The sequence below is a fragment of the Salvelinus sp. IW2-2015 genome, unplaced genomic scaffold (assembly GCF_002910315.2).
Source record: "Salvelinus sp. IW2-2015 unplaced genomic scaffold, ASM291031v2 Un_scaffold2135, whole genome shotgun sequence".
Lineage (NCBI taxonomy): Eukaryota > Metazoa > Chordata > Actinopteri > Salmoniformes > Salmonidae > Salvelinus > Salvelinus sp. IW2-2015.
The window spans coordinates 280,548-291,407 of record NW_019943469.1 but is presented as its reverse complement, the minus strand read 5'-3'; the positions used below and the strand labels follow the sequence as shown (position 1 = coordinate 291,407).

General features: G+C 39.2%; 2 long non-coding RNA genes across 2 annotated transcripts; both read left to right on the top strand.

The window, feature by feature from the left end:
• The first annotated feature begins 2,083 nt into the window (after nucleotides 1-2,083).
• LOC139025011 (uncharacterized) lies at nucleotides 2,084-2,354 on the top strand. The gene is made up of 2 exons (XR_011476434.1): nucleotides 2,084-2,158; nucleotides 2,320-2,354. It is a non-coding gene; the product is annotated as an uncharacterized lncRNA (long non-coding RNA).
• A 6,060-nt stretch (nucleotides 2,355-8,414) lies between these two features.
• LOC139025012 (uncharacterized) lies at nucleotides 8,415-8,835 on the top strand. Its single transcript, XR_011476435.1, has 2 exons — nucleotides 8,415-8,601; nucleotides 8,730-8,835. It is a non-coding gene; the product is annotated as an uncharacterized lncRNA (long non-coding RNA).
• Nucleotides 8,836-10,860: the final 2,025 nt, after the last annotated feature.

The following is a 10,860-nucleotide window of genomic DNA, read 5'->3' as shown; positions in this document are numbered from 1 at the left end:
ACAATATGCATATTATTATTACTATTGGATAGAAAACACTCTCAAGTTTCTAAAACCGTTTGAATTTTATCTGTGAGTAAAAACAGAACTCATTGCAGCAAACTTCCTGTCAGAAAGTGAAAAATCTCAAATCGAGGCTCTGTTCTAGGGCCTGCCTATAAATGTGCTTGAATATATATAGTATACATGCACTTCATACGCCTTCCACTAGATGTCAAAGGCAGTGAGAGAAGAAATGGAGTGTATAACTTGATCTGAGGTCGAATAAAAGCTCTTGGCATGACGTGACACCAGTTTCCCTGTTTTCTGGAGCGCGCGAGAAGGGACCTGGTATTGCCTTCTGAAAAGCTGTCGTTATAGACGACTAATATCTCCGGCTTTGATTTTATTTGATAAATTGACAAATCATATCGTAAAGTATGTTTTTCAATATAGTTTTATTAGATTATTGAAATTTTTTCGGGACGTTAGGCGTGTTGCTTTGTCTGCGTTTGTTCACGAAGGAGAGCTTCGCGCCACTTTTGCTAGCTTCTGTGCTAATTGACTGCAGAAGAGGACATTCTAAAACCAAACAACGATTGTTCTCGACTAAGGACCATTGGTAAACATTCTGATGGAAGATCATCAAAAGTAGGACCCATTTTATGATGCTATTTCATATATTGTCGTACATGTGTACTATTAGTTTGCGCCCAGATTTGGGCACTCTCTCGCCATAACGTAAGCTGGATGTCGTAATGAAGTTATTTTTAGATTCTAACACGGCGATTGCATTAAGAACTAGTGTATCTATAATTTCCTATACAACATGTATTTTTTAGTAACGTTTATGAATAGTTATTTTTGGTCAGAATAGGTGGGTGTCCTAAAAATATCCGGACTTTCTGGGAAAAAGATGCTACGTTAGCACAAGTATAACCACTGATTTCAGCTCTAAATATGCACATTTTCGAACAAAAACAGAAGTGTATGTATAACCTGATGTTATAGGACTGTCATCTGATGAAGCTTGTCGAGGTAGTCAAAAATAATATATCTTTTGCTGGTTTGTTACGATCGCTAGCTTTTGCTGCTGTAAATGTCTTGTGTTTCTGGCTATTGTGGTAAGCTAATATAATGCTATATTGTGTTTTCGCTGTAAAACACTTAAAGAATCGGAAAATTTGGCTGGATTCACAAGATGTTTGTCTTTAATTTGCTGTACACCATGTATTTTCATAAATGTTTTATGATGAGTATTTAGGTATTTCAATTTGGTCTCTGAAAAATGTCTGTGCTTTTATATTTGTATTTGGTGGTGAGCTAACATAAATATACGTGGTGTTTTCACACTGTAAAACATGTTGCTGGATTCACAAGAGTTTTATCTTTCATTAGCTGTATTGGACTTGTTAATGTGTGAAAGTTAAATATTAAAAATATATATTTTTTTATTTTCGCGCTCTGCCTTTTCAGTGGAATGTGGGAGGAGTGGCGCTAGAGGAACCCCTGTCTTAGACAGGTTAAGGAAGTGTTGTAGGTCGCATTCTGTATCATACAGCTATGAAAGTTATATATTTAGAACCACCTGCTCAATTGGAACTCCAGCGACGTCTGTGTCCTAGAACTGTTTAGTTTTTTGTGTTCGGACTGGTAAAACAGGATGAGTAAAATAAGTAATGTAAACATAATAGTAATTACCAGGAAGCTCTACATTTATTTAAAATCACACTAAGATTGTTAAAACTGTCCTCAGATTATTGAGGGATCTGATTAGGATTGCCCTCATAGCAAGGTTGATTTATCATGTGGAGGTTTCATTCAGGTCTCTATTTTTTTTAAACACACTGTCTTTGGCAGGAGAAAGACCAGACTCAGAGGAACCAGAGCCAGGGATGTCAAAACCAGCAAGACGACACCACTGCTCCAGTGTGGAAAGCGGTTTAACCAGAAAGGTCATCTGAATGAACATGAGAGAATACACAGAGGGGAGAAGCCTTACCACTGCTCCCAGTGTGGAAAGAGTTTTAACGATTAGGGAACCTGAATCGACACGAGAGAATACACACAGGGGAGAAGCCTTACCACTGCTCCAGTGTGGAAAGTTTTTTAAAATGGTCAGGGACCTGGAACGACACGAGAAATACACACAGGGGAGAAGCCTTACCACTGCTCCAGTGTGGAAAGCGTTTTACCAGAAAGGTAATCTGAATAGAACATGAATACACAGAGGGGAGAAGCCTTACCACTGCTCCCAGTGTGGAAAGTGTTTTAAACGGTCAGGGGGCCTGAAACGGCATGAGAGAATACACACAGGGAGAAGCCTTACCACTGCTCCAGTGTGGAAAGAGTTTTAACGATTTAGGGCACCTGAATAGACACGAGAGAATACACACAGGGGAGAAGTCTTACCACTGCTCCCAGTGTGGAATGAGTTTTAACCATTTAGGTAACCTGAAACTGCATGAGAGAATTCACACAGGGAGAAGCCTTACCACTGCCCAGTGTGGAAAGAGTTTTACCATTATGGAACTTGAAAACATGAGAGAATACACACACAAGGGAGAAGCCTTACCACTGCTCCAGTGTGGAAAGAGTTTTAAACACAAAAGCAACTGAACCAACACAAGAAACACATGAGACTGCACACAGAGGAGAAGGCTTACAAAAGCCCAGGCTGTGGGAAAACATATTACTCATAACAGTCACTTAAACGTATTAGAGAATCCACACAGGAGAGAGAAATTACTTCTCTTAGCGTGTATATTGATATTTCACATCTGACTGATAATGTGTTTACCTGTTTTTACCATATGAAATTGCTTCTTCCAATTATTGATAAACCTGTACCTGTTCAAAATACTGACTGTTAGAGCTGTTAAGGCTACATGGATTGATGAGGAAATGGCCATCTGTATGTTGAAGGAGATGGGGAAAAGGAGTGGCTAATAAGTCTGGCTACATCTGGCTGGCTTACGTACTGCAAATTGAGAAATGATGTGACCAAACTCAACAAAAAGAATAAACTTTATTATGAATACTAGATCAATGATATAAAGAATGATGGATATTAACTTGTTAAAAAACATAATGAAAGAAAAGCAGTGCAAGTATTGAATGTTGTAAAGTTAGTGTGGGAGAGGTGGAAAAATTGTTATCGGTCAATAATGACAAACCTCCTGGCATGACAACTTAGATGGAAAGCTACTGAGGACGGTAGCTGATTCTTTAGCCACTCCTATCTGTCATATTTTTAATCTGAGTCTAGAGGAAAGTCTTCGTCCTCAGGCCTGGAGGAAGCCAAAGTAATTCCACTACCCAAGAGTGGTAAAGCGGCCTTTACTGGTTCTAACAGCAGACATATAAGCTTGCTGCCATCTTTAGCAAACTGTTGAAAAAAATTGTGTTTGACCAAATACATGCTATTTCTCTGTAAACAAATGAACAACAGACTTTCAGCATGCTTATAGAGAAGGACACTCAACATGTACGCACTGACACAAATGGCTGATGATTGTGCAGATTTCAGTGCAGGTTTTGATATTATTGACCATAACCTGTTGTTTAAAATGTCTGTGCTATGGCTTTTCAACCTCTGCCATATCGTGGATTCAGTGCTATCTACCTAATAGAACTCAGAGGGTTTTTAATGGAAGCTTCTCTAATGTCAAACATGTAAAGTACTGCAGGGCAGCTCTCTAGGCCCTCTACTCTTTTCTTTTTTTTTACCAATGACCTGCCACTGGCATTAAACAAAGCATGTGTGTCCATGTATGCTGATTATTCAACCATATACGCATCAGCAACACACAGCTAATGATGTCACTGAAACACTTAACAAAGATTTGCAGTCTGTTTTGGAATGGGTGGCCAGTAATAAACTGGTACTGAACATCTCTAAAACTAAGAGCATTGTATTTGTACAAATTATTCCTTAAGTTCTAGACCTCAGCTGAATCTGGTAATGAATTGTGTGGCTGTTGAACAAGTTGAGGAGACTATTCTTGTGCACTTATACTTGCTTACTTAGATTGTAAACGGTCATGGTCAAAACATATAGATTCAATGGTTGTAAAGATGGGGAGTGGTCTAGCCATATAAAGAGATGCTCTGCTTTTTTGACACCACACTCCAAAAAGCAAGTTCTACAGGCTCTAGTTTTGTCTCATTTTGATTATTGTCCAGTCGTGTGGTCCAGTGCTGCAAGGAAAGACCTAGTAAAGCTGCAGCTGGCCCAGAACAGAGCGGCACGTTTGCTCTTAATTGTAATCAGAGGGCTGATATAACTATGCATGCCAGTCTCTCTTGCTAAGAGTTGAGGAGAGACTGACTGTATCACTTCTTCTTTTATAAGAAACATGAATGTGTTGAAAATCCCAAATTGTTTGCATAGTCTGTAAGGGAATTCTGCCCTATGTGCACAGAAGAGACACAGGAAAACTTATTTGATCAGAGGTTAGTTTGTTTAATAAGGATTGCAACCCGGAGTTTACACTTACGGCAATTTGCAAGCAAGACACTCAGATCAAAAGATGGTGTTTTCCCTTTTTATCCCCTACTGAGGATCACCCCGCCCAGGTTGATGTCCCTTAACTATAACACCATATATGCTCATAATTAATAAATGCTAATACAAAGATGTCTCTGCTAGGCGGAGTTCAGCTTATTGCGTTATTGGCAGTTAGTTTCCCAATCACTCTTCCCCTTATTGCTATCATGTCAGACTGGAAGTAAGACTGGAACATAGTATCAACAGGAATCTTAGTTCCCTTTATCCATCTGTTACCTAAAATATAGTTTCAACACCAGACATCTGACTTTGTACAGTTGACCTTTTCATGCACTTGCAAGTGTCAACCACTGATTCTTAATCTCAAGTAAAGCAAAACATGAACATTGTACTTTTGTCATCACAGGTGTTCCTATAATGTACAGATATCATCAAAGTTCTTACAAGTCAACTTACACACAGCTCTGACACACACACTTATCCCACCAGACATGCCACCGGGGTCTTTTCACAGTCCCAAGTTCCAGAACAAATTCAAGAAAGCGTACAGTATTATATAGGGCCCTTATGCATGGAACTTCCTTCCATCTCATATTGCTCAAATAAACAGCAAACCTGGTTTCAAAAAACAGATAAAGCAACACCTCACGGCACAACCCCTCTCCCCTATTTGACCTAGATAGTTTGTGTGTATGATTGATATGTAGGCTACGTGTGCCTTTTACAAAAATGATTTTGGTTAGGCCAGGGTGTGACTCGGTGGAATTCCAGTTTCTTTATTTCTATGTTTTCTATTTCTTTGTTTTTGGCCAAGTGTGGTTCCCAATCGGAGGCAGCTGTCTATCGTTGTCTCTAATTGGGAATATATCTTAGGCAGCCTTTTCCACCTGTGTTTTGTGGGTAGTTGTTTTCTGTATAGTTGATTTGCCTTACAGAACTGTTCGTTCTTCTCTTGTTCTTGTTCTTTTGTTCGAGTGTTTTTTGATTAAATAAAAATCATGAACACTTACCACGCTACGCTTTGGTCCATGCCTTCCGATGAGAGACGTGACAATTATGTGTCATGTTTTGTGTTGACCCCAGGAAGAGTAGCTGCTGCTTTTGCAACAGCTAATGGGGATCCTAATAAAATACCAAACTCTGTTATTCTCTCTGAGCTCAGAAATAAAGAATCTTGGTTTGACTTGGACTCCAGCAGATCCTTATATTATAATATCCACTACAACTCACCCACAGATTGCTGATTCATGATTGTCTCAATGAAGAGTTCCTCATTCCACTTTCCTGGGGGCATTTACAAGCCTCCCACTGGTTGAATAAACGTTGTTTCCACATTAAATTAAAAAACATCCTTAACATTGATGAACCTTCACTATCTTCATCCCTAAACTAGTAATATTAACTATTGTCTATTGTTATTCTCAATAACCTTCCTGGCCATATGAAATCCAAGCTAAATACAATGTTCCCACCAGTTTTCATGTCTTTGGTTTTGCAAACATTTGTTTATTCGATTATATTTCTCATTAGGATGAATATTGTTTTAATTCTATATGGGTCACGCATTGCTTTGGTCGTGTGTTCCCTTATGGGTCAATGATTTTATTTAGAATATAGCAATTATGTTCTCTCCTCAATCACTTACAGTTTCTTTGGAAAGTATTCAGACCCCTTGACTTTTAGGTTTAGGTCATCATTAAAGGCGACATCTTAAATATTACAATGACCCTTTCAAAGACAGACATCCCCCGGACCTCCCCCCATAACTATTTTTAAAAGGGTAAAAATGATCTGTTTTCTATAGCATTAAGGTCAGGGCTTTGTGATGGCCACTCCAATACCTTGACTTTGTTGTCCTTAAGCCATTTTGCCACAACTTTGGAAGTATGCTTTGCGTCATTGTCCATTTGGAAGACCCATTTGCGACCAAGCTTTAACTTCCTGACTGATGTCTTGAGATGTTGCTTCAATATATTCACATAATTTTCCTCCCCCATGATGCCATCTATTTTGTGAAGTGCACCAGTCCTTCCTGCAGCAAAGCACCCCCATAACGTGATGCTGCCACCTGTGTGCTTCACGGTTGGGATGGTGTTCTTCGGCTTGCAAGCATCCCTCTTTTTCCTCCGAACATAACGATGGTCATTATGACCAAACAGTTCTATTTTTGATTCATCAGACCAGAGGACGCCTTCAGGCGTTTGGAAATCGCTCCCAAGGATGAACCAGACTTGTGGAGGTCTACAATTTGTTTTCTGAGATCTTGGCAGATTTTATTTTATTTTCCCATGATGTCAATAAAGAGGCACTGAGTTTCAAGGTAGGCCTTGAAATACATCCACAGGTGCTCTTCCAATTGACTCAAATGATGTCAATTAGCCTATCAGAAGCTATGAAAGCTATGACATAATTTTCTGGAATTRTCCAAGGCTGCTTAAAGGCACAGTCAACTTAGTGTATGTAAACTTCTGACCCACTGGGATTGTGATACAGTGAATGGTAAGTGAAATAATCTGTCTGTAAACAATTGTTGGAAAAATGACTTGTGTCATGCACACAGTAGATGTCCTAACCGACTTGCCAAATGTTAACAAGAAATTTGTGGAGTGGTTGAAAAATGAGTTTTAATGACTCCAACCTAAGTGTATGTAAACTTCGACTTCAACTGTATATATTGTATACTGTATCCTTCACTATCTATTCTTTACTATCTATTGCATCTTAGCGCTCTGTTACTGCTCATCCATATGTTTTTATACTTATATATCCATTCCTTTACTAGATTTTGTATAGGTTTAGTTGTGGAATTTTAGATATTCCTGTTAGATACTGCTGCATGCGGATCTAGAAGCATAAGCATTTTGCTACACTCCAAATAACATCTGCTAACCATGTGTATGTGACCAATAACATCTGCTAACCATGTGTAGTCACAATAACATCTGCTAACCATGTGTATGTGACCAATAACATCTGCTAACCATCTGCTAACCATGTGTATGTGACCAATCACATTTTATTTGATTTCAACAAAACAAATCCATGTGATGATGTTCGATTAATGTGGAAAACTGATTGGATTTGTAAAAAGCCATGAACATCAGGTATTTTTATTAATTTTCACACAACTGGCAACCTAAATCCAATGTCAGGTGAAATATTGTGTTGATTTCATGTTGAATTCACTTTAGTTGACGAATCAAAGAAATGTAAATAGAAACTAGATGTTGAACTGACGTCTGTGCCCAGTGGGCTGGTTTGAATAAGTAGCAGGTGTTGGATCAATATCCACCTTAGTAACTAAGTTTCCATGTAATTTGAGACAGATTTTCATGTAAATATTCTCAAATCTGCATAAAACAATATACACATTTTCCCCACCAGAAATGTTTGCATAAATTAGATTTATTGCGGATAAAAGTCTTTGCGTGATGACGTAAAAAACAAAATGTTTTTCTGTTGAATTCCCATGTACTGAATGAGAAATGCAAGTTAAATGGGTTTCCATTGCATTTTCAACTCTACTGATTGTTTTGAAAAACCGTTGAGTTATATAGCAAACGTGCTCTTGTCCAGTGCACTGTAGCCAACAACTCACAGATACAGTGCTGGTAGGCTACCTACATGATGAGATTATTATGGATGAGAGAGATATTATTTTATTTGTCAAACGGCAACCAAGCATCAATCATCATGTCACCAGAATAAGACCAACAAAATGTATTGGAAAGGAGCATCAAGCTCATCACATGCAGTTTCACCACCTGTGAAGTTCATAACTTATTTAGTCTGAAGCCTAGTAAACTACATGGTTTCCAAATCGTAGAGGGAGGACCACACAACATATCATCACATGACTTCAGGTTAACTGAGATGTGATGGTTATTATATAAATATTTGCACATAAAGGATTAATGCTGCCATTTCTTGTTTATACATTTTTACTGACACAAAAAGACCCAACCATGTCAAACGAAATAACAAATTGTCTGTCTGCATTTATAAAAGTGTACAGGCATATCCTGTTTCCATCAGCCTGGTCATTGCTTTTGAAATGGTTGGACCAATATCCACCTTCATGATATGGATGAAGCCTGATTTGGAATGTCTGAGTAGTTCTATATGATGTCATAATACACTCCTCTGATAATCAAGTGATGTTTGGAATGTCTGAGTAGTTCTATATGATGTCATAATACACTCCTCTGATAATCAAGTGATATTTGGAATGTCTGAGTAGTTCTATATGATGTCATAATACACTCCTCTGATAATCAAGTGATATTTGGAATGTCTGAGTAGTTCTATCTGATGTCATAATACACCCCTCTGATAATCAAGTGATATTCACATGTGATGCATTTGCTCCATTGTTTACATTTAAGTTGGAGGCCCACTCTGATGATTTATGTCTTACATAGTGGGGCTTTAAAAGAATAGTATGGTGACATCTTAGTGTGGCTTGAAATGAATAGGATTATTAATCAATGAAACTTCTATAACAACATCAACTGCAGCTTTACCCATCAAGAGAATGGGCCTATAGGTGGTGGTGCATTACTGACATAGTAACATATTAACTTTGTGCTGTTGATGTATTGCCACTATAGTATTCATTTACACCGAAGAGTCTGAAACCATCATGCTCATACAAGGAGATGAGCACTACATCTCGTTTCAATCACAGCTTCTGGACTACTCTTCAGAACACTTGGTCTGATGTGCAGCGAAACACTCCAGGGCACCGGTGATCAACCAGAGCGCTGCTACCGGAGAACTGAATAGTTTATCAATGGAAGAGGGAGCCAGGCAGCCATCATCCAACCCGTCTCCTCAGAAAACCCATGTTTGAGCGCACAGTGTTGTCAACTCATGGAAGAGGGAGCAAGGCAAGCCGTCATCCAGTCTGTCCAGAACCCATTGGCAAAGCCAAAGACTGTCGTCTACGTCACTAGGAAGAGGGGAGCCGCACGCAGTATCACACAGTCTCTCGAAACCCACTGTCTCGAGCCTCAGTGTTCTACTCCAATGGAAGAGGGGAAGCGGACAGCGCGTCATCCCAGTCATCTCAAAGGACCAACATGTGTGCAGCAGTGTTTGTAGCATGGAAGAGGAAGAAGAAACCTCACCAGTCTACATCAGAAACAATGTTGTGTTAGCAGCACGATCACGAATGTCGTCACTGACTGGACAGCAGCACCGCTAGAGCACCGCCCCGATCCGGCTTAGTCTTCTCCGAAGATCAACCTGTTGAAGTCCATCAGTGTTTGTCAACTATGCCGAAGAGGTACGCAGGCAAGCGATTGATCCAGTCATGTTGTGCCAGAGACAAAAGATGTCCACAGGTTTCAGTGTTGTTGAGAGCAGCGAGTCAACCAGTTTGATCAGACCAGTCAGTGTTGTTGAGCAGAGAATTCAACCCAGATTGATTCACAGTCTCAGTGGTTGTTGAGCAGAGCATCAACTCAGATTAATTCACGCTCGTGATCTGTTGAGCAGGAGAGAATAAACACAGATTGTCCATGTTTGAAGATACTCAGGTACATAATACATTTATTTGTTTAATTCTGTTTTATTTTTTATATAGAATGTATGTAGATGATGTGTTATTTGGGACTTCATGCCTGCAGAAATGTTTTGGTCCAGCTTCCAGATCGTTGCCGTCACACAATCCTGTCTCGAAAATAATATAATCACATCAAAAATGTAGGCTCTTAAAGTTTGCCATGAAGAGAACGGCATACTTGCTCGTACACTTGTTCATGTTTTTCTACAAATATAAATTGTGCTTTTTGGTCATAGCCTTATCAAACTGTATAAAGCTGTATGTTTTTTTATTTCAACCACCTGCCTCCTACTGTACTGCAGTATATTGACTATGTCCGTTACCTCCTGTATATGCCTCCACATTGGACTCAGTACTGCTAACTCCTGTATTAGCCCGTCCACATTGACTCTGTAGCTGGTACTCCTGTATATAGCCTCCACATTAACTCTGTACTGGTACTCTGTATGATAGCCTCCACATTAACTCTGTACTGGTACCCCTGTATCTAGCCTCCACATTGACTCGACTCTGGTACTGGTACCCCATGTTATAGCACCTCCAATAACTCTGTACTGGTACCTCCTGTATATGGCCCCCCCTTCCCCCCAAAACTTAACTTCTTGTCTGGTACCCGTATATAGCCTCCACATTGACTCTGTACAGGTACCTACTGTGATTCTTTATTGTGTTACTTTTTTTTTATTCGTTTATTTTACTAATATTTTCTTATCTTATTTTTCTTAAATCTGCTTGTTTGGTTAAGGTTGTAAGTAAGCAATTCGACAGTAAGTTGTATTCAGGCATTCACGGTAAGGTCCTACTA